The sequence below is a fragment of the Diceros bicornis genome, chromosome 16 (assembly GCF_020826845.1).
Source record: "Diceros bicornis minor isolate mBicDic1 chromosome 16, mDicBic1.mat.cur, whole genome shotgun sequence".
Classification (NCBI taxonomy): domain Eukaryota; kingdom Metazoa; phylum Chordata; class Mammalia; order Perissodactyla; family Rhinocerotidae; genus Diceros; species Diceros bicornis.
Window position 1 is genome coordinate 13,557,956 of NC_080755.1, and position 21,285 is coordinate 13,579,240.

At 40.4% G+C, this 21,285-nt stretch overlaps 1 protein-coding gene across 4 annotated transcripts in view; it reads left to right on the forward strand.

The window, feature by feature from the left end:
* The first annotated feature begins 1,160 nt into the window (after positions 1–1,160).
* ESCO1 (establishment of sister chromatid cohesion N-acetyltransferase 1) overlaps positions 1,161–21,285 on the forward strand; it is a 77,855-nt gene continuing 57,730 nt past the window's right edge. For 3 of the 4 annotated variants that reach the window (XR_009222395.1, XM_058556827.1, XM_058556830.1), the window contains exon 1: positions 1,161–1,244. The gene's annotated coding sequence lies outside the window, so the exon portion shown is untranslated. Of the gene's footprint in view, positions 1,245–1,338; positions 1,504–21,285 lie in introns of those variants that run through there. The other variant, XM_058556828.1, reaches the window with a different exon arrangement.

Below are 21,285 nucleotides of genomic sequence, written 5' to 3' on the forward strand. Positions count from 1 at the left end.
CATGGATGTTAGCTCAGGGCTGATCTTCCTCACAGAAAAAAAAAAAAAAAAAAAAGAATATACCTATATTAGGAACTAGAGGTGGGGGAGGCAGTAGACAGGCTTTTGCTAAGCAACACAACCTACGGTGATGTGGGTAATGGCCTCACCTATTTTGTTTTTTAAACCATGGAATCTCCCCAGACTAAAGTAACAAGCAGTTCAATAAAGTTTTGTGGAAAATGTCAGAAAAACATCAGGCTTCTCAGAGCACATTTTGGTTGTACCTGGCTTCAAAAAAAGAGGTCAGGAAGGGAAGAACCTACCTATGATCACCTCTCTTTAGATTCTCAAAGGCAAGAGTAGCGTTTATCCATCCTCATATATCTGCAAAAAAGGAAGGAGTAGCACAGAAAGCGTTCAAAAGCAGTGTGGCAACCACGATCCTAGTGACAGAACGCTGGATTCTATCTTTAGAGGCTTCGAAGAGCCAAAGCTTTATCTGAATACCGGCCATGACTAAATCTAGTGGAACATTATACAAGTTCTTGTCGACGCTTGTGCTTTGGTGCACAAGGAGGAAAGTGTGCACGGAGACGGTGAAGTCCTGCATTTTTTGGAAGCGAGGGAGTGCAGTGCCGCGGAAGGAGAGAGAGGGTCAGTTATCTCCTTTTTTCGTTACATTGGTCCATGTCGAAGATTAAAGGTATGTAACCTAGAGGTCGCAGAAGAGCAGTACCCGCAACCAACAGAAGAAGCGGGGGCGACGAATTTCCACGACAAACCACCACCGCTGGGGGCGTGGGTGTTATTATTCCATGAGACGACCGCGGGAAGAGCAAGAGGCCGCCGCCAGGGGGCGCCGCCGCTTCCCCGCGAGCAGCCCACCCGCGGTGAGCGCACGCGAGGCCTCCCACCGCGCCTGCGCCGAGGATGGACGCAGGCTCCCTGTTCCCCGACGCCCAGCCGTCCCGGCCGGGGTGAAAAACGGAGTGACACGCAGCGAGCGTGGCGGCCATCTTCGTCTTCTGGGTACGTCAGCTGAGCCGGTTAGGGCTGAAGAGGAACGTTGCGCAAGCGCGCCCAAGACGGTCGCAGGTAACTCCCATCTGACCGGCGAGGCGTCGCCGTCGTCGCCGGAAGTTCGGCGTTTCTGCGCCGCGGGAGAGGCGGCGGTCGCGGCAGAAGCGGCTGAGTGTCTCTTGATACCCGGATGTGAGGCGATCTGCTGGCTCGCGTTGGACCCTCAGCCGGGAGTGAGGAAGGTACGCGAGCGTCCCGACCGTCCCCACCGCGTGCTGTCGCGCCGCCTGCGTCCTCGCCTCCCTTTCTCCAGCCCCTCCGGAGAGCCGGAGGGTTCTCCCCCTCCCTGTCCCCCTTCTGTGTCGCGTTGTCTCGCACGCCTCTTCCCACTTCTTTGGTCCGGGCTCCTGGCGCCCCTGGGAGGGGTGGGAGGCGACCAGCCTGCGCGTCTCGGCTGCCCAGTCGTCGCATCACCTGCTGCTACTTGCCGGGCGGTCAGAGGTAGTGAAGGGGCCGTGACCGCGGACAGGCGCAGGCCGGGGCTCCCTAGGCGGCCGCGAGGGTTCACAGAGCGCGGCGGTCGCTTGCAGCCGTTGCGACTACTGGGGCGGTGAGGGCGGCGGCCCGCAGGTAGCCCGGGCCTTGTCCCCGCCCCCGGCGTCCCTCTCTCCCGGCGTCTCCCCGGAGCCAGCCCCACCAGCCGGCGCGGAGCTGCCGTCCCTGCGGCTTGCTCCCCTGCCCCCGCCGCCCCTCGCTGACCCGGCCTGAACCCTCAGGCCTCTGCAGTCTGCGCGGCGGGAGATGGGCATCTTGGTTCCTCAGTCTTTAGCCTGGGAGGGGAGCAGTGGCCCGGCTCCAAGCTCATAGAGCAGTTCGAGTTGGGCAGGGGGCGTCTGGGCACAGGTAGGGCTGCTCTGGCGTAGAAATGGGTGTATTGAGGGCCGTAGTGAAGTTTATAGAGATAGAGAGAAGCGAGCAGAAGGAAATTGGTCCTCGATTTTCATCACTATTCATAAGGTTCTTTTACTACAGGGGTTTGTTTTACTCAGGCAGAATGGGATAGCAAGTCCAAAAATTAGAGAACTCTCCCACCCCCACACCCCCAACCTTCCCCTCCCCCACCCCTCAATGTTAAGTTCTGAAAACCGAGCAGGTACGGTGTTTTCCGAGAGAGGAGGGCGCAGCAGGGAAGGAGGAAGGAGTTAAATCGTTGAGATTTGAGAAGTGCTGTGAACCTTGTTTTCTGTAGCCTTTGGATAGTTGAAATGGATTAACTGCAGCACAAAGTATTTCAATAGTATCATCGAATGATATTTCAGTTAATAGTCTTTGCAGAAACCAATAAGTGAATGCTACTCAGTGGAATAGTAGGATGTTGTGTGGGTTTTGTTTTTTCCCTACCTAAACATTAGTTTTTAAAAAACTGAGTAAAACACGGATTTCAGTTTAAAACATTCTGGTTTCAGATAACTATGCTGTATTCAGCCTCTCTTCTGATTAGGTCCTTAGTTTCTGCTTTGCATGGGGCACCAGCACCAATGGAACTTTTTTAATTTGAAAAAGTTAAAAAATTCTCACCATGGAATTAGATGTGAGGGTAGCGTGAAAAGTGCTTAAAAAGTGCTTAATTTGGAAGCTGCAAATTCAGGGCTAGGGCATGTGAGGAAATGAGAAAACTAACAGAGACACTTCCTCCTTTTAGGCAGAATGCAGTATATGCCCCTTAGGTCATATGTGTGACTTTGAAAGTACTCTTCTTAGAACAGAACTTGCACTGGCTTATGAGCTTCTGTCCCCCTTATTCATTCCTGGCTGAGGAAAATATGCTATCATTTCTTATTGATCAGTATTATAATTCTGTAGTGAACAAGTAATTTTTTTAACATCAGCCCCATACAGGTTTTGTGCTAGGCATTTAAATTGATAAGTTACCCACCTCCCCAAAATCCATGTTATGCTCCCAGAAGAACTGAGAAAGGAACCTAATTAATGAATGCCATTGACCCCCTCTGCTGGATGGCCTTATTTAGCTTGGTAATTCGTTACAGCACAAAGCTGATTGTGTGTATTCTAATAATGAGAGTGACTAGCATTATACAATTCAAAATAATGGATTTTTTTAATAGTTAAATATTTTTTCATGACTTTTATTAACGGATTTATATTACACATAGAGTTCTTTGAATAACCTCTACTGAATGTGATCAGAAATTTAGATGGTAGTTGTGTAACTCCAGTAAAATTGTTATCATAGGTAATTCACTTAAGGGTAGTTAACCTTTTGGAAGCCCAGACTTTTATGTTTTTCTGTGCATCTTTTTTTCTTGGCACAGTGAAAATTCTTTGGCTCTATTTCTGCATAAGTTTTGTATTACAGCTATATTATGCTACTGTAGTTGCTTTTGGCAAATATGTCATTCCGCTAACCTGAAAATCCTGTCTTTTCTTTTTTGAGGGGGCTATCTCTTACACTTAATTTCATTGCACTACATCTGAAGAAAGCAAGATTCATGTCCTCTACTATCTTTGGCTTACTTTAAACATTTATGGCTGCATATGTGAGATTCACAGAGAAAACAACTCTGAGTATAAATAAAAATGGGGTATTAAGTATTACTTTCATGTAGTGGTTCCCAAACTTTTTGGTCAGGATCCCTTTACACTCTTAAAAATTATGTGGGACTCCAAATAGCTTTTTTTTATATGGCTTATATCTATTGATAGTTACTGTATTTGAAATTAATTTAAATATATTTATTAATTCATTAAAAATAACTAATAAACTGGGGCCGGCCCTGTGGCGTAGTGGTTAAGTTCAGCGAGTTCCGCTTCAGCGGCCTGGGTTTGCGGCTTTAGATCCTGGGTGCGGACCTACACCACTCATCAGTCATGCTGTGGTGGTGACCCACATACAAAATAGAGGAAGATTGGCACAGATTGTTAGCTCAGGGCTAATCTTCCTCAAGCAAAAAAAAAGAGGAAGATTGGCAACAGATGTTAGCTCAGGGTGACTCTTCTGCAGCAAAAAAAAAAAAAAAAGCTAAGAAACTACAAGTTAATGTAAGTAACATTTTTTACTGTTTTCTAAAACAAAAAAAATCAGTGAAAGAATGGCAACTGTTTTACATTTTTGTAAATCTCTTATTTATTTTTTTCGTGAGGAAGCTTGGCCATAAGTTAACATCCATTGCCAATCTTCCTCTTTTTGCTGAGGAAGATTGGCCCTGAGCTAACATCTGTGCCCATCTTCCTCTATTTTGTATGTGGGACACCACCACAGCATGGCTTGATGAGTGGTGTGTCGGTCCTTGCCTGGGATCCGAATCTGTGAATGTCGGGCTGCTGAAGCGGAGTGCAAACTTAACCACTATGCCACTGGGCCAGCCCCTGTAAATCTCTTTGATGTTTGGCCTAATAGAAGACAGCTGGATTCTTCTATCAGTGTCTGCATTCAGTCTGTTGTTATATATTGTTCTGGTTAAAGTATAATCTTGGGATTATGTTGGGAGGAGTACTTTAGTAACCTTTTGAGATAATTGTGATATTCTTCTCTGATGCTACAACAAACCTCAACAAATGGTAATTTCTTTCTTTCTTTTTTTTTTTGTGAGGAAGATCGGCTCTGAGCTAACATCTGCCAATCCTCCTCTTTTTTGCTGAGGAAGACTGGCCCTGGGCTAACATCCATGCCCATCTTCCTCCACTTTATGTGGGACGCTGCCACAGCATGGCTTGACAAGTGGTGCGTCGGTGCGCGCCCGGGATCCGAACTGGTGAACCCTGGGCCGCGTCAGCGGAGCGCACACACTTAACCGCTTGCGCCACCGGGCTGGCCCCAACAAGTGGTAATTTCTTAAAGGTTAGTTGCAGAGTAGAATCTGAAGCCATGTCTGTATACTTTTTGTACAATGTTGCACTAAAGTTCATTGATCTATTTGCATTTTGATCTTTTTACTCACTTATGATTTTGATCTCACAAACCCCCTGAAAGGGTCTCTGGAATGCCCACGGTTGCCATACCACATTTTGGGAACTACTGCTTTAACGTAAATAATAGAATAGTTTAGAATTAATGTAGTTATTGAAGCTGAAAGTGATAATTATAATATGGAAATGGAGTTGTCAAGTAGTTAAGTGAAACCAGGAAAACTAAGGTAAACATTTTCTTTTTTATGCTCTTTTCATCAAAAATATTATTGTATCAGTGATATTATTATGGCTAATTATTATTATAGCTAATACTTAATGAGTGCCTATGATGTTCCAGGAGCTTTTCTAAGGACTTTATATTAGGAAATGTTTATATTGTGTCATCTTTATTGATGGTTAAGAGAAAGACTAATATAACAACTTAATTTTTTCTATACAGATAGTACAGTCTTTCTGACATTCTTTTTTTTTTTTTTTTTTGCTTGTGGAAGATTAGCCCTGAGCTAACATCTGTGCCAGTCTTCCTCTACTTTATATGTGGGTCGCCACCACAGTGTGGCTTGTGAGTGGTGTAGGTCCAAACCCGTGAACCTGGGCCTCCGAAGCGGAATGCGCTGAACTTGAACCACTCCACCACGGGGCCTGCCCCTATATTCTTAATAATGCAGGTATAGTTCCATTTTAGAGAACATATACTTTTTTTGTTTGTGTTGTTTTGAGGAGGACCAGCCCTGAGCTAACATCTGATGCCAATCCTCCTCTTTTTTGCTGAGGAAGACTGGCCAGGCCCTGGGCTAACATCTGTGCCCATCTTCCTCTACTTTATATGGGATGCCGCCACAGCATGGCTTAACAAGTGGCACGGCTGTGTGCGCCTGGGATCTGAACCGGCGAACCCCGGGCCGCTGCAGCGGAGCACGCACACGTAACCGCTTGCGCCACCAGGCCGGCCCAGAGAACATACACTTCTTAGATAATTTCTCTGTAAGATATTTAAGGATAGGGAATATGCCTGTCTTCAGCATCTATCTCTGTATATGTGTTTTTTTTTAATAAATCTTTATTTATTTATTTATTTATTTTCCCCAAAGCCCTAGATCATAGTTGCACATCCTTCTAGTTGCTGTATGTGGGATGCGGCCTCAGCATGGCTGGAGAAGCGGTGCGTTGGTGCGTGCCCGGAATCCGAACCCGGCCCGCCAGTAGCGGAGCGCGAGCACTTAACCACTAAGCCATGGGGCCGGCCCTGTATATGTTTAACATATATAGTTTTAGACTATTTTAGCCCATCAGAAAGTTGAGTTGTTAGATAAAAAAAATCCTGCTAGTTTTTAAGAAGATAATCTTGTTAACATGAAAATTTGAAATTTACTGTTTTATTTTGTTAAATCAGTTCAACTAGTGTTTGAAAGTTTGTTGTCACTGAGTTACTAAGTGAAATTTTTCTTCAAAAACAATAGTTAATAATTTTCGGAAGACAAATTAGGCTTATTTTAAAAATGTGATGCATATTAAAATCTGTATCATTTCAGATTCACTTTTTTGGTAATAACTTTATGGAGATGTAATCTACCCTTAAAGCATACAACTTAGTGGTTTTTAGTATATTCACAGAATTGTGCAACCACTACCAATGTCTAATTTTAGCATATTTTCATCACCCCAAAAAGAAGCCCCATACCTGTACTAATATGTCACTCCTAATTTCCTTTCCTCCCCAGTGCATTACTACCACCGATCTACTTTCTGTTTTTTTTGGATTTGTCTCTTCTGGACATTTCATGGAATTATACATGTGGCCTTTTGTGACTGTCTTTTTTTACTTAGCATAATGTTTTTAAGGTTCATCCTTTAAAAAATATATCAGTACTTCATTCCTATCTATGGCTAAATATAATCTTCCATTGCAAAGGGTTCCTGGACCCAGTTCCAACGTGTGTATGGAGACTTCCCCATACCAACAAGCGGTTCTCAGACACCAGCAGGGTGTCTGAGAATTCATCTGAATTCTGTTACTATTTATCTGAAGATAGAATCTGATTCCATAGGTAAAGGGCTCATTCCCACAAGACTGCTCTCCACTTCAGAGGCCAGTCACAAGCCCAGGTACTTGTGACCTGTTGGCTACAAATGGCAGGTTCCCATGACCCCCTCCTTCGGTTTGATTAATTTGCTAGAATGGTTTACAGGACTCGAAACCGTTTACTGACTAGATTACCAGTTTGTTACAAAGGATAGTAAAGGATACGAATCAACAGCCAGGTGAAGAGATACATAGGACGAGGTGCTGAACAAAGGAGCTTCTGTCCTCGTGGAGCTTGGGGCCCTGCACGATGGCACATGGAAGTGTTCTGGTTCCCTGATGTGGAAACTCTCTGAAAAAAAGGGCTGACATGCTGTCCTTTTGGGTTTTTATGGAGGCTTCATTAGTAGTCACGATTGACTAAGTCATTGGCTATTCTCTATTGATTCAACTTCAAGGCCTGCCCCCCCCCCCCCCGCCCCGCCACTGGGGAGATCAGGGGTGGAACTGAAAGTTCCAATCCTCGGATCACGTGGCTGCTTCACCTGGCAACCAGCCCCAACCCTTGGATGAGTTCCAAAAGTCACTTTGTTAACATAGCAGAAGGCATCTTTATGGCTCTCATCACTTAGGAAATTGAAATTCCAAGTTCCAATTCCTCCAATTGTGGAACTGTGAGCCAGGAACTGTAGAAGGAGACCAAATGTATATGAGCAATGTATTTTGGTCATCTGAATGACCAAATATGTTATTTTTTATAAATCACAGTATTGCATCCATTTTATGTATATACCACATTTTGTTTATCCATTCATCAGTTGATGGACATTTGGGTTGTGTCCATTTTTTGGCTATTATGAATAATGCTGCTATGAACATTTGTGTATTAGTATTGACATTCACTTTTGAGCTTTCTCAGTGTATAAACAGTATATAGTTTTTTATTTCACAACTGGTAAGTATTTTCTTTCTTTCTTTTTTATTTTTTGAGGAAGATTGACCCTGAGCTAACATCTGTTGCCAGTCTTCCTCCTTTTTTGCTTTTTTCTCCCCAAAGCCCCGGTAGATAGTTGCATGTCATAGCTGTACATCCTTCTAGTTGCTCTATGTGGGACGCTGCCTTAGCATGGCTTGATGAGCAGTGAGTAGGTCCGCACCCTGGATCCGAACTGGCGAACCATGGGCTGCTGAAGCAGAGTGCTTGAACTTAACCACTACACCCCTGGGCCGGCCCCAGTATATTCATTTTTGATGTGAAAGGTTCAAACAGTGCATAAACATATAAGTAAAATGTGCAGGTATTCTTTCATTCTTTGTATACCCTTTCATCTCCATCTTTTACGACGCTAGGGTTAACCACTGTTTACATTTTAGTGTGTATTCTTTTAGTGTGTTTAATATGTTAGCACACACATGTATGACACATTAATTTATATTTTTATTACAAAATTATATTTGTGCAGTTTATGTACCTCATTTCTGATGACTATCAAAAATCTATCTTGGCATTTTATTTTTTCTCTTTTGGGCATTTGGGCTCTTTTATGTATATTTTTTGCTAATATAAATGCTGCTGTTGTCGTCATTGCTGTCATATGTATACATTGACTTTTTTGGGCGGGGGGCTTTATTCTTTTGATATGGGTGTATGGTAGTGTAATAAATTGTGGAGGATGGACATAGTGGAATGAGTTGAGTGTTTGACAGTTGAGTTTAAGGTGCCTTTAAGACATCAGAATGGAGATGTCCAGTAGGCTGTCGGGTATCTGAGAGCACTAGGGGTGGAGATTTGTGTTGGGGATATTCATTGTATGTAAACAGTTTATAGGTAGTAATTAAAAGTATGAATATAGATGAAATTATCCAGTGAGTGTCTTTTGTGATGAGAAGACAAAACCACGAGGAATGTTAATTTATAAAAGGCCAGTGGAGGAAGAGAATTTAAAAAATTAAAGAAATTGTCCATGTCTAGCTTTTTCAGAGTTTTAACTAATGTTGACTTTTACTAAATACCTATTATCAATCTACTGAGAAAATTACAAGAATTTTACAATTTGTTTTTTCTATTAAAATGATTAATTCTGAAAACAGTTTTTATGGTGATGTTTCTCCTCTTCTTAGAATAAACTTTACTTGGTGATAGTGGCTATCTTGTTGCTAAAATGTTATTGACTTGGGGCTTATAGTTTTCTTTTTAGCTTTGTTCTTAAGTTTTAGATGCCCAGCCATATTGGACACTTAAAATGAGTTGATGAGCATGTCACCCACTTATATTTTGGAGCCATTTGTAAATAGAGAGATTTAATCTTTGAATGTTTAGAGAAATTTATTAGGGGCAATACCTTGTGTTATCATGTGTGTTTTCTGTTGCACTCTCTGTTAATGGTCTAGTGTCGCCTCAGTTGTGACATATGTTTTTTGGTTAGTATTAATTAGTTTAAACTTTATGTTCCTTAAAATGTTTTTTAATCTCTAGGTATTTATTGGGCATTTTGAATTTGAGAAACACTTGGATTACCTTAAATAGTGGGTGAATGAATTGGCAGGATACAGAGAAATAAGGAAGAGACGACTCGATTTATAGAGCCAGATCCTGTGGAAGAAAAGAATAGGAATCACCAAACACTGGGCTTTGCTGAAAACAACAAACCAGGCCTTACACAAACCTGAACGTATTTCAGGACTCAGAAGGTTGCTGAGAATAGTGCAGCTCTAGCATTTGGTTTACCTTGTTGTAATTTCCCTAGCTAGGGGAATTAAAAGGAAGGCCAAATGCTCAACTAGTGGTAATTTTGCCTCCCAGGGGACATTTGGCATTGTCTGGATATATTTGATTGTCAGAACTGAAGGTGGGACGCTACTGGTATCTAGTGGGTAGAGGCCAGGAATGCTGTGGCTAAACATCCTCCATGCACAGGGCAGCTCTCCCACAACAAAGAATTTATCTGGTCCAAAATGTTAATAGTGGCGAGGTTGGGAAACTTTGCATTATAGTCACTATGTGTTGGCTACTCTTGGGTCAGGAACCACCCTTATCTAATCGGTTATGGGGAGCATGCAGGGTTAGGAGGTTCAGAATGTAACTATTTGTGAACTCCCTAAGGCTTTTTTTTTTTTTAAAGCACCAGAAAGGGATTATGAACTTGACAAACCACCAGACTCAGATTTTCACTAAATATTTCTCTTCTGTCTTGGATGCGGCAAAAGGATTGTGCAGTTGAAGTGGAATAAGAATTGGTAGGCTCTGGGCTGGCCCCGTGGCGTAGTGGTTAAGTGTGCGATCTCCGCTGCTGGCGGCCCGGGTTCGGATCCCGGGTGTGCACTTATGCACCGCTTGTCAGGCCATGCTGTGGCAGCACCCACATAAAGTGGAGGAAGATAGGCATGGATGTTAGCCCAGGGCCAGTCTTCCTCAACAAAAAGAGGAGGATTGGCATGGATGTTAGCTCAGGGCTGATCTTCCTCACACACACACACAAAAAAATTGGTAGGTTATTGGAGTTAAGGAGATTAAGGGTCATTCGTGTGAACTTTATAGCCTATGACGATGGTAATAGTTTGGTTTGGGAAGAAAACTATGATTGAAGAGTTTTTGGTAGTCAGTAGATAACAATGAGGGAAAATAGAGGATATAAGAGCAGAATGGCATAAACCTTAAAAGAAAAGAATTTTGTTTAAGAGATGAAAAATTGCTGTGCTGGGAACACTGTAGGTCCCTTCGTGTGATATAACCTGCTTAGGAGGTATATCAGTTCCTATGTCTGCCGTAACAAATTACCACAAACTTGATGACTTAAAACAACAAAAATTTATTTTCTCACAGTTCCGGAGACCAAAAGTCAGAAATCAAGGTGTATGCATGGGCATACTCCCTCCATAGGCTCTAGGGAAGAATTTGTTCCTTGCCTCTTCCGGCTTCTGGTGGCTGCCTTTGCATTCTTGGGCTTGTGACCATATTACTCCAGTCTTTGCTTCTGTTTTCACATTATTTTCTCCTTTCTGTGTCTGTCTCCCTCTGTGTGTCTCTTATAAGGATACTTGTCATTGAATTTAGGGCCCACCCGGGTAATCCAGGATGATCTCATTTCAAGGTCCTTAACGTAATTACGTCTGCAAAGACCTTTTTTCCAAATAAAGTCACATTCACAGGTTCCAGGGATTAGGATGAGGATGTACTTTTTGGGGGCTCCCATTTAGCCCACTGCTGGAGAGCTGTAGAGAAAAAGGGATAGTTTGGAGAGAACCATTTTTCAATTAAAGCTAGGCAGTAGACTTTGCATTATGTGAAGAGATTGAAGGCAGGAAGCTTATTTTCACTGGGAAAAGATTCATGTGGGCCCCAGTGGAAAGAGTTAAGAAAGAGGGAGATCAGCAGTGGAAGGAGAGTCAGGAGAAAGATGATAAGGGAAAAGATAACCAATATGAGGGCCTTTAAGACTGGATCTGTGCGGATTGAAGGTCTTCAGTGTAAGAAGTCTGATGGTTTTGGTAGACCTTGCAGTCTTCGCTTTGTGCCAGGTTCAAGCTGACTTTTGGTGAAAAGTTATTCTGTTGTCTCAGAAGTGAAATCTTTCCCAGCTGGTTAGACGGCCTTCTGAATTTGCGCCAATGTTTTATGGAACTGAAGAGGCTTTTGTAATTGCTTGGGGAAACAGTCCTTTAGTAAATTATTTTGGAATTGAGAAGTGTACTGAGCTGAAATCTTCTGATGGAATTAACTGCACCTTGAAATGGCTAGAAGTTTCCAATGATGTTTGATATACCAAGAGCAGATTGGGTAAAATAGTCCTATGGCTGTGTAGAAAAAAGGGTGTTTAATTTTAAGAAGTGTTTTTTTTGGTGGGGGGGTAGTTACATTGAGCTGATAGGGTAATTGTTTTTGTCTGACTGGTTGATGTCATATATTAATAGAATTTCTAAAATTCAATCATCTGTGTTCCTTTTATCAATTTTACTTGGTGGTGGTAGATCATTTAGCTATGCTTATGTTCTCTTAAAAATGCTAATTTGTTTTAATTTAGGCTTTTCATATCTCTTTGTATATGAGATTAGGAGTGTGTGTGTGTGCTTGTGCACATTGTACACGTGCACACTAATTTTGATATCAAAACACATTTTGTATTATTTTGGGTAACTTATCTTTTGCTGCATTCTGGAACAAAAAGATGGTCAGTTCTTTGAAAGCAGAGCTTTTCCCTCTGCCTGGAACACTTTTTAGCCTCAGATGAGCATAGGCTTAATGCATTCAAGGAATAGCAAGGGGGCCAAATAACTGGAGCAGAATGAGCAGAGGCAAAACTAGGACGTAGTTAATAGTTAACATCGAGCCTTTGCTTTTCCTCTCATTGAGATGGGAAGTCACTGGAGGGTTTTGAGCAGAGAAATAACAGAGCCTGACTTAAATTTTAAAAGGATCACCTTGGATGTTTTGTTGAGAAGAAGCTGAAGGGGAGAGGTAGGAGGGACAAGGCTGAAGGCAGAGTCACCAATTAGGACGCTATTACAAAACTCCAGGTGAAGGATAATGGTGGCTTGGACCAGTGTGGGTAGTGGTAGAGATGTTAGGTGGTCAGATTTTGGATGTGTTTTGAAGGTAGACAGGCTTTGTTAATGATGGATTGATTGGATATGAAGTTTAAGAGAAGAGTTGGGGATGAGTTTCAGATGTTTAGTAGCCCAATAAAAATCTCTCTCTGGATAGTATTCCTATGAATTAAAGTTTTTTAAATATTGAATTATGTTCTCGTGCATTTCTAGATTTATTTTTATGTTCTCATTTTCTTTGACCTGTTGAGTCAATGGGGTAAATAATTTTCAGAACTTCTATTTTAGTGAGATTTTAAAATATATTTTACATGTACTCTAAATTTTAAAAATGGCTAAAACCTTTATATGCTAATAAAGCACATCTCTTGAATGCCAGGATAAATTGACAGAAATGCAATGAGTGGAGAAATTTATTAAAATTTTCAAAGTAGTACATGTACATTCTTATTAAAGTCAAATTGCACTAAAAACCTTACAGTGACAAATATTCCACTCCTCACCTTTCCCCATCTCCTAGTACCTTTCTCCAGAACTACCACTTTCACTTTTCTAGTTGTTTCTCTTAGTGTCTAGCTCCATATTTTTGGTGCTATGCAATAACTGCTGTATTTTGATTTATCAATTTCAGACGTTACTGACTTTCTTCCTCTGTAGTTTAGAATTTAGCTCTTCTGCTTTCTCTCCTATATCCCCTTAGTAGAGTTATATTTCAGTTATTGGTTAAGCCAATAGTGAGTGTTGTTATAACTGTGTAAATATTGTTTGTTGCTGAGCTAAGTATTCTTCTGAAACTATATCCCCCTTTTCTTTTTTCCTGGAGTTAATAATTGCCTCACTTTTCTTTTGCCTAGTTTTCTAAGATGCTAGGGTGTTTTTTCCCCCAAGTGTCACATGCCTGGCATTAATACCCATATTCAAATGTCAGGTCCAGAGGTTCCCTATCCCTCCCCCACTAGCCTCAAGGTTCCTTTTAGGATTCTTCATGCATCTATTTCATTGTGGATTGGTTGCTCTTCTGGCCTGTACTCCAAAGTGTTTGAGCAATTAATATTGCCATCAGCTGCACATTACCCCACATTCTCATCAACACTGTGTGTCCAAACTTTTAAATTTTAGCCATTGTGGTGGTTGTCCATCGCGCTTTTCTTCTTGGTCGTCGTTGCCTTTGCCATTGTCTTTGTCCATTTTTTTCTTTGGTTGGCTGTTTATTGATTTGTGGGATTTCTTTTTTTTTTTTTTTTTTTTTTTACCTAATCTGTGGATACTCATCTGTTCTAAGTTGTGTTTCACGTTTCACATTTTATGTCTTTAATCAATCCATTTGGCATAGACTTTGGTATATGGTATGAGGTAGGAATCCAATTTCACTTTTTTCCCCGAATGATATCCAGTTGTCCCAGCACTATTTCTTTAAAAATCTATTTTCCTAGCTGTAGCACTGTTATAAACCAATTGACTATATATACATGAATCTGATTTCTGGGCACTCAATTTTGTGTCATTAGTCTGTTCCATTGGTCTATTTGTCTATCCCTAAACCAATATCACACATTACTGTGGTTTTATGGTAAGTGTTGACATCTGGTAGGACAAGTTCACCCACCTTGTGTTTTTTTTAAGTGTGATTTCTTATGGGTTATGTGGAATAGATTTTCTTTTTAATTTTATTTATTTATTTTTCCCCCAAAGCCCCAGTAGATAGCTGCGTGTCGTAGCTGCACATCCTCCTAGTTGCTGCATGTGGGACGCGGCCCCAGCATGGCCAGACAAGCAGTGCGCTGGTGCGCGCCCGGGATCCGAACCTGGGCTGCCAGTAGCGGAGCGCGAGTACCCAACCGCTAAGCCACGGGGCCGGCCCTGGAGTAGATTTTCTTAATTTCCAAACATCTGGGTATTTTCCACATAGAGTTTTGGGGGTTATTCATTTCTAGTATAATTGCATTGTGATCAAAGAACATACTCTGTGGTATCATTCCTTGGATGTTTGTGGAGACTTGCTTTAGGTCCTGTGTTTAGGGGCATTTTTATAAATGTTCTGTGTGTGCTTGAAAAGAATGTGTTTTGCAATTGTTGGGATAATGTTGTATATCTATCCATTATGTTAAGTTTAAAATTAATTGTTCAGATATTCTGTATAATAAGTGGAGTTTTTTTGTTTGTTTTGTCTGGTTCTTTCAGTCGCTGAGAGGGGTGTGTCCAGATCTCTCTGTTATGATTTTGCATTCGTATATTTTCCTTGTATTTCTGTCAATTAGGGGACTATAAATGTCAATTTGGGAATTTTGTATTTTTAAATTATGTTCTTAGATGAATGCAGTTTGATATTGGTATATCTTCCTGTTGGATTGAACCTTTTATTATTATGATATGACCCTCTTTTATATTGCTTTTGTCTTAAAGTTCTTGTTTTGATATTAATGTATCTATACCAGCTTTCTTTTGGCTGATATTTTTATGGTTTATTTCTTTCTTTTTGTCCTTTAAACCTTTCTCTATCTCTATGTTCTAAGTATGTCTCATAATCTGCTTATTTAGAGGATTTGATCCATGGACATATAATGTAATTTCTGATATATTTGGGATTAAATCTACTTATTTTGTGCTATTTGTACTGTCGTATGTTTTTCTGTTTTCATTATTAATGTCGTATCATTGTTAAACATATCATGAGGGGGGACGGTGATGTCAAATCAGTCATTTTTTTTCACCTGCAACTTAAAACATTAGCCACCACCTTTGCCCTTCATACATGGTGGAGGAGGAGAAGGGGAGAAAAGAAATAATATAAAACAGCTACTAGCCATGGGCCTCTCTCTTCTGCAAGTGGTAATGAAGCCTAAATTAATAATGGTTACCTTCTCTATCTACCTATATCATGTTGGTTTATGCTAGCACTGGACTGGATGAGTTGTTTTTAGTTTGGTGGGGATATTCATTCTGTGGGATCTGAGTGCTTGATGGTCCTGTCTTTGTTGTCTGTTGACCAAGATACTGGAAAAAGAGGTTTTAAGAGGTGCCCCAGTGAATCCTCTGAGTTCCTGAAATAGTCCTCCTTGCTCTCATTGTGTAGCAGCAACCGTGGTATCAGTCACACATGACTGCCTTCTCTGCCTTGGGCAAGTAACCTGCCCAAGTGACAGGGCACAGTCTCAGTATCCAGTTATCAGAACCATGATGGTGTTTAGAGCTGCCCAGGAGTGTGAGTTAGGGTATGGCTGAGCAGAGTGAATAGAGTAGATTAATCTAGCAATCCTGTCTCTCTAACCTTTTAACTCCTGCTTCAGTAAACCTGGGAAAAGTGAGCGTTTCAGCTTCATTGACTAGGCCACTATTGAGTCTAGGCTTCAATTAATCAACCTAACAGACTATTTAATGCTGCTCCTGTGTGCTCTAGAGCAGGAGTTGATAAACTGCTTTGTCCCTTGGGCCAAATTTGGTCAGTTCTCCTCCCCTCCCTCATCCCCAAAAATGGTTTTACATTTTTTTATTATTATTTTTTTATTGTGAAATTTTTGTTGTACATTATTGTTTATCAGTCACCATATAAGTGCATCCCTCCAACCCTTGTGCCCACCCCCCACCCCCCTAGCCCCTGGTAACCACCAAACAGTTCTATCTATGAGTGTGTTGGTTTATCTTCCACATATGAGTGAAATCATGCCCTGTTTGTCTTTCTCTTTCTGGCTTATTTCACTTAACATAATACCCTCCAGGTCCATCAATGTTGTTGCAAATGGGATGATTTTGTCTGTCTTTATGGCTGAGTAGTATTCCGTGGTATATATATACCACATCTTCTTTATCTATTCATCAGTTGAGGGACACTTGTGTTGCTTCCATGTCTTGGCTATAGTGAATAATGCTGTGATGAACATAGGGGTGCATAAGCCTCTTTCGGTTGTTGATTTCAGGTTCGTTGGGTAGATACCCAGTAGTGGGATAGCTGGATCATAAGGTATTTCTATTTTTAATTTTTTGAGGAATCTCCATAATGTTTTCCACAGAGGCTGCACCAGTTTGCATTCCCACCAGCAGTGGATTAGGGTTCCCATTTCTCCACAGCCTCTCCAGCATTTGTTGCTTTTTGTCTTGGTGATTATAGCCATTCTGACGGGTGTAAGGTGATATCTTAGTGTGGTTTTGATTTGCATTTCTCTGATGACTAGTGATGTTGAGCATCTTTTCATGTGCCTATTGGCCATCTGTATATCTTCTTTGCAGAAGTGTCTGTTCATTTCCTCTGCCCATTTTTTGATTGGGTTGTTTGTTTTTTTGTTATTCAGTTGTGTGAGTTCTTTATGTATTATGGAGATTAACCCCTTGTCAGATATATGGTTTGCAAATATTTTTTCCCACCTGGTGGGTTCCCTATTCATTTTGATCCTGGTTTCATTTGCCTTGTAGAAACTCTTTAATCTGATGAAGTCCCACTTGTTTATTTTTTCTTTTGTTTCCCTTGTCTGAGTAGACGTGGAATTCAAGAAGATCCCTTTATGGCTGATGGCAAGTAGTGTACTGCCTATATTTTTCTCCAGGAGTTTTATAGTTTCAGGTCTCACCTTCAGGTCTTTGATCCATTTTGAGTTAATTTTTGTGTATGGCGAAAGAAGATGGTCTACTTTCATTCTTTTGCAAGTGGCTGTCCAGTTTTCCCAGCACCATTTATTGAAGAGACTTTCCTTTCTCCACTGTATGTTCTTAGCTCCTTTGTCAAAGATTAGCTGCCCATAGATATGAGGTTTTATTTCTAGACTTTCGATTCTGTTCCATTGATCTGTGTGTCTGTTTTTGTACCAGTAACATGCTGTTTTAATTACTATCGCTTTGTAGTATGTTTTGAAGTCAGGGATTGTGATGCTTCCAGCCTTGTTCTTTTTCAGGATTGCTTTAGCTATACAGGGTCTTTTATTGCCCCATATGAATGTTAGTAATCTTTGTTCTATTTCCGTGAAGAATGTCCTTGGGATTCTGATTGGGATTGCATTGAATCTGTAGATTGCTTTAGGTAGTATGGATATTTTAGCTATGTTTATTCTTCCAATCCAAGTGCATGGAATCTTTTTCCATTTCTTTATGTCATCACTGATTTTGCTCAGTAATGTCTTGTAGTTTTCATTTTCATTGTATAGGTCTTTCACTTCCTTGGTTAAATTTACTCCTAGATATTTTATTGTTTTTGTTGCAATTGTAAATGGGATTGTCTTCTTGAGTTCTCTTTCTGTTAGTTCGTTGTTGGTATGTAGAAATGCACCTGATTTTGGTAAGTTGATTTTGTACCCTGCTGCTTGGTTGTAGTTGTTGATTATTTCTAATAGTTTTCCAATGGATTCTTTAGGGTTTTCTATATATAAGATCATGTCATCTGCAAACAGCAAGAGTTTCACTTCTTCGTAGCCTATTTGGATTCCTTTCATTCCTTTTTCTTGCCTAATTGCTCTGGCCAGAACCTCCAGTACTGTGTTGAATAAGGGTCATGAGAGTGGGCACCCTTGTCTCGTCCCTGTTTTCAGAGGGATGGCTTTCAGTTTTTCCCCATCGAGTATGATGTTAGCTGTGGGTTTGTCATATATGGCCTTTATTATGTTAAGGTACTTTCCTTCTATACCCATTTTGTTGAGAGTTTTTATCATAAATGGATGTTGGATCTTGTCAAAAGCCTTCTCTGCGTCTATTGAGATGACCATGTGGTTTTTATTCTTTGTTTTGTTGATGTGGTGTATCACATTGATTGATTTGCAGATGTTGAACCATCCCTGTGTCCCTGGTATAAATCCCACTTGATCATGGTGTATGATCTTTTTAATGTATTGCTGTATTCGATTTGCCAATATTTTGTTGAGGATTTTTGCATCTATGTTCATCAGGGATATTGGTCTGTAGTTTTCCTTCTTGGTATTGTCTTTGCCTGGCTTTGGTATCAGGGTGATGTTGGCCTTATAGAATGTGTTGGGAAGTGTTTCATCTTCTTCTGTTTTTTGGAATAGTTTGAGAAGGATAGGTATTAAGTCTTTGAATGTTTGGTAAAATTCTCCAGAGAAGCCATCTGGTCCTGGACTTTTATTTTTTGGGAGGTTTTTGATTACTGTTTCAATCTCTTTACTTGTGATTGGTCTATTCAGGTTCTCTATTTCTTCTTGATTTCAGTTTTGGAAGGTTGTATGAGTCTAGGAATTTATCCATTTCTTCTAGATTGTCCCAATTTGTTGGAATATAGTTTTTCATAGTATTCTCTTATAATCTTATGTATGTCTCTGATATCTGTTGTAATTTCTCTTTTTTCATCTCTAAGTTTATTTATTGGAGCCTTCTCTCTTTTTTTCTTGGTGAGTCTGGCTAAGGGTTTGTCAATTTTGTTTATCTTCTCAAAGAACCAGCTCTTTGTTTCATTGATCCTTTCCACTGTTTTTTTAATTTCAATTTCATTTATTTCTGCTCTGATTTTTATTATTTCCCTCCTTCTGCTGACTTTAGGCTTAGTTTGTTCCTCTTTTTCTAATTCTGTTAGGCGTGGTTTGAGGTTGCTTATTTGGGCTTTTTCTTGTTTTTTAAGGTGGGCTTGTACTGCCATGAGTTTCCCTCTCAGGACCGCTTTTGCTGCATCCCATATGAGTTGGTACAGTGTATTTTCATTTTCATTTGTCTCCAGATATGCTTTGATTTCTCCTTTAATTTCATCAATGATCCATTGGTGGTTTAGTAGCATGTTGTTGAGTCTCCACAGCTTTGTCACTTTCCCAGTTTTTTCCTTGTAGTTGATTTTTAACTTCATGGCATTATGGTCTGAAAAGATGCTTGTTATGATTTCAATCTTCTTAAATTTATATAAGCATGCCTTGTTTCCCAACATATGGTCTATTCTTGAGAATGTTCCACGCCAGCTTGAGAAGAATGTGTAATCTGCTGTGTTTGGATGGAGTGCTCTGTATATGTCTCTTAAGTCCATCTCATCTAGTTTTTCATTTAGATCCACTGTTTCCTTATTTATTTTCTGTCTGGATGATCTGTCCATTGATGAGAGTGGGGTGTTAAGATCCCCTACTATTATTGTGTTGTTGTTAATATCTCCTTTTAGGTTTGTTAATAGTTGCTTTGTGTACCTTGGTGCTCCTGTATTGGGTGCATATATATTTAAAAGTGATGTGTCTTCTTGGTGGAATGTCTCTTTTATCATTATATATTGCCCCTCTTTGTCTCTCATTACCTGTTTTATCTTGAAGTCAATTTTGTCTGATATAAGTATGGCAACACCTGCTTTCTTTTGTTTGCCATTAGCTTGGAGAATTGTCTTCCATCCTTTCACTCTGAGCCTGTGTTTGTCTTTAGAGCTGAGATGTGTTTCCTGGAGGCAGCATATTGTTGGGTCTTGTTTTTTAATGCATCCCACCACTCTGTGTCTTTTGATTGGAGAGTTCAGTCTGTTTACATTTAGGGTAATTATTGACATATGGGAGCTTGTTGTTGTTATTTTATCACTCTTTTTCTGGTTCTTTTGCATTTTTTTGTTTCTCATTCCATGTGTTTCGGACTACCAGTGCAGTTTGGTAGTTCTGTATGGGGGTTCTGTTAGTTTTCTCTTTCTTTATCGTGTGTGATTCTGTTTTGATTATTTGGTTAGTGGTTACCATGAGGTTTGTATAAAAAAATCTCGTGGCTGTGATTGTCCATTTTTTGATGGCCTCTGATTCCCTTAGACTAAGTTGATTCGACCTCTTTCCTCTTCCCCTTCTATGTTATTGTTGTCACATCTTATTCCTTCTTGTGTTGCAAGTTCGTGTTACATATAATGAGGTTATATTTATGTTTGGTGCTTACCTTCCCTTGATCTTTGGTTTTATAATTAAGTGTTTGCTAATCTATTTTGATAGAGGACTGCAATCTTTCTGGTTTTGATGACCTATTTTCCTCCTTGTTCAAAACTTTGAATCCCCTTTCTCTTTTTTTCCTCAGGGATGAGGGCCTTGAGCACTTCTTGTAGTGAGGGTCTTGTGGCAATGAACTCCCTTAGCTTTTGTTTATCTGGGATAGTTATTATTTCTCCATCATACCTGAAGGCTATTTTTGCTGGATAGAGTATTCTTGGCTGAAAGTTTTTGTCCTTTAGAATTTTGAATATATCGTTCCACTCTCTCCTAGTCTGTAAAGTTTCTGTTGAGAAATCAGCTGAGAGCCTGATAGGATATCTTTTGTATGTTATTTTTTTTTGTCTAGCTGCCCTTAATATTTTTTCTTTGTCGTTGACTTTTGCCAGCTTTATTACTATGTGCCTTGGAGAGGGTCTTTTCGTGTTCATATATTTAGGAGATCTGTTGCTTTCATTCACTGGTATTTCCAGCTCCTTCCCCAGGTTTGGGAAGTTCTCAGATATTATTTCTTTGTACAAGTTCTCTGCTCCTTTTTCCCTCTCTTCTCCCTCTGGAATACCTATAATCCTTATGTTGGATTTCCTAATTCAGTCGGATATTTCTCGGAGGGTTTCTTCATTTCTTTTTAGTCTTAGTTTTCCTTCCTCCTCCCTCTGGAGCACTTCTGCATTGGTGTTCTCAGTATTGCTAATTCTTTCCTCCATATTGTCAGCTCTGGTGCTTAAGGCTTCCAGATTTGTCTTTGTCTCCTCTGTTGTGTTTTTCATCTCTAAGATTTCTGATTTTTTTTTTTTTATAGTTTCAATCTCTTTTGTGAAGAAACTCCTGATTTCACTGAATTGTCGGTGTTTTCTGGTATTTCATTAAGCTTTTTCGTGATGGCTATTTTGAATTCTCTGTCATTAAGGTTATACATTTTTG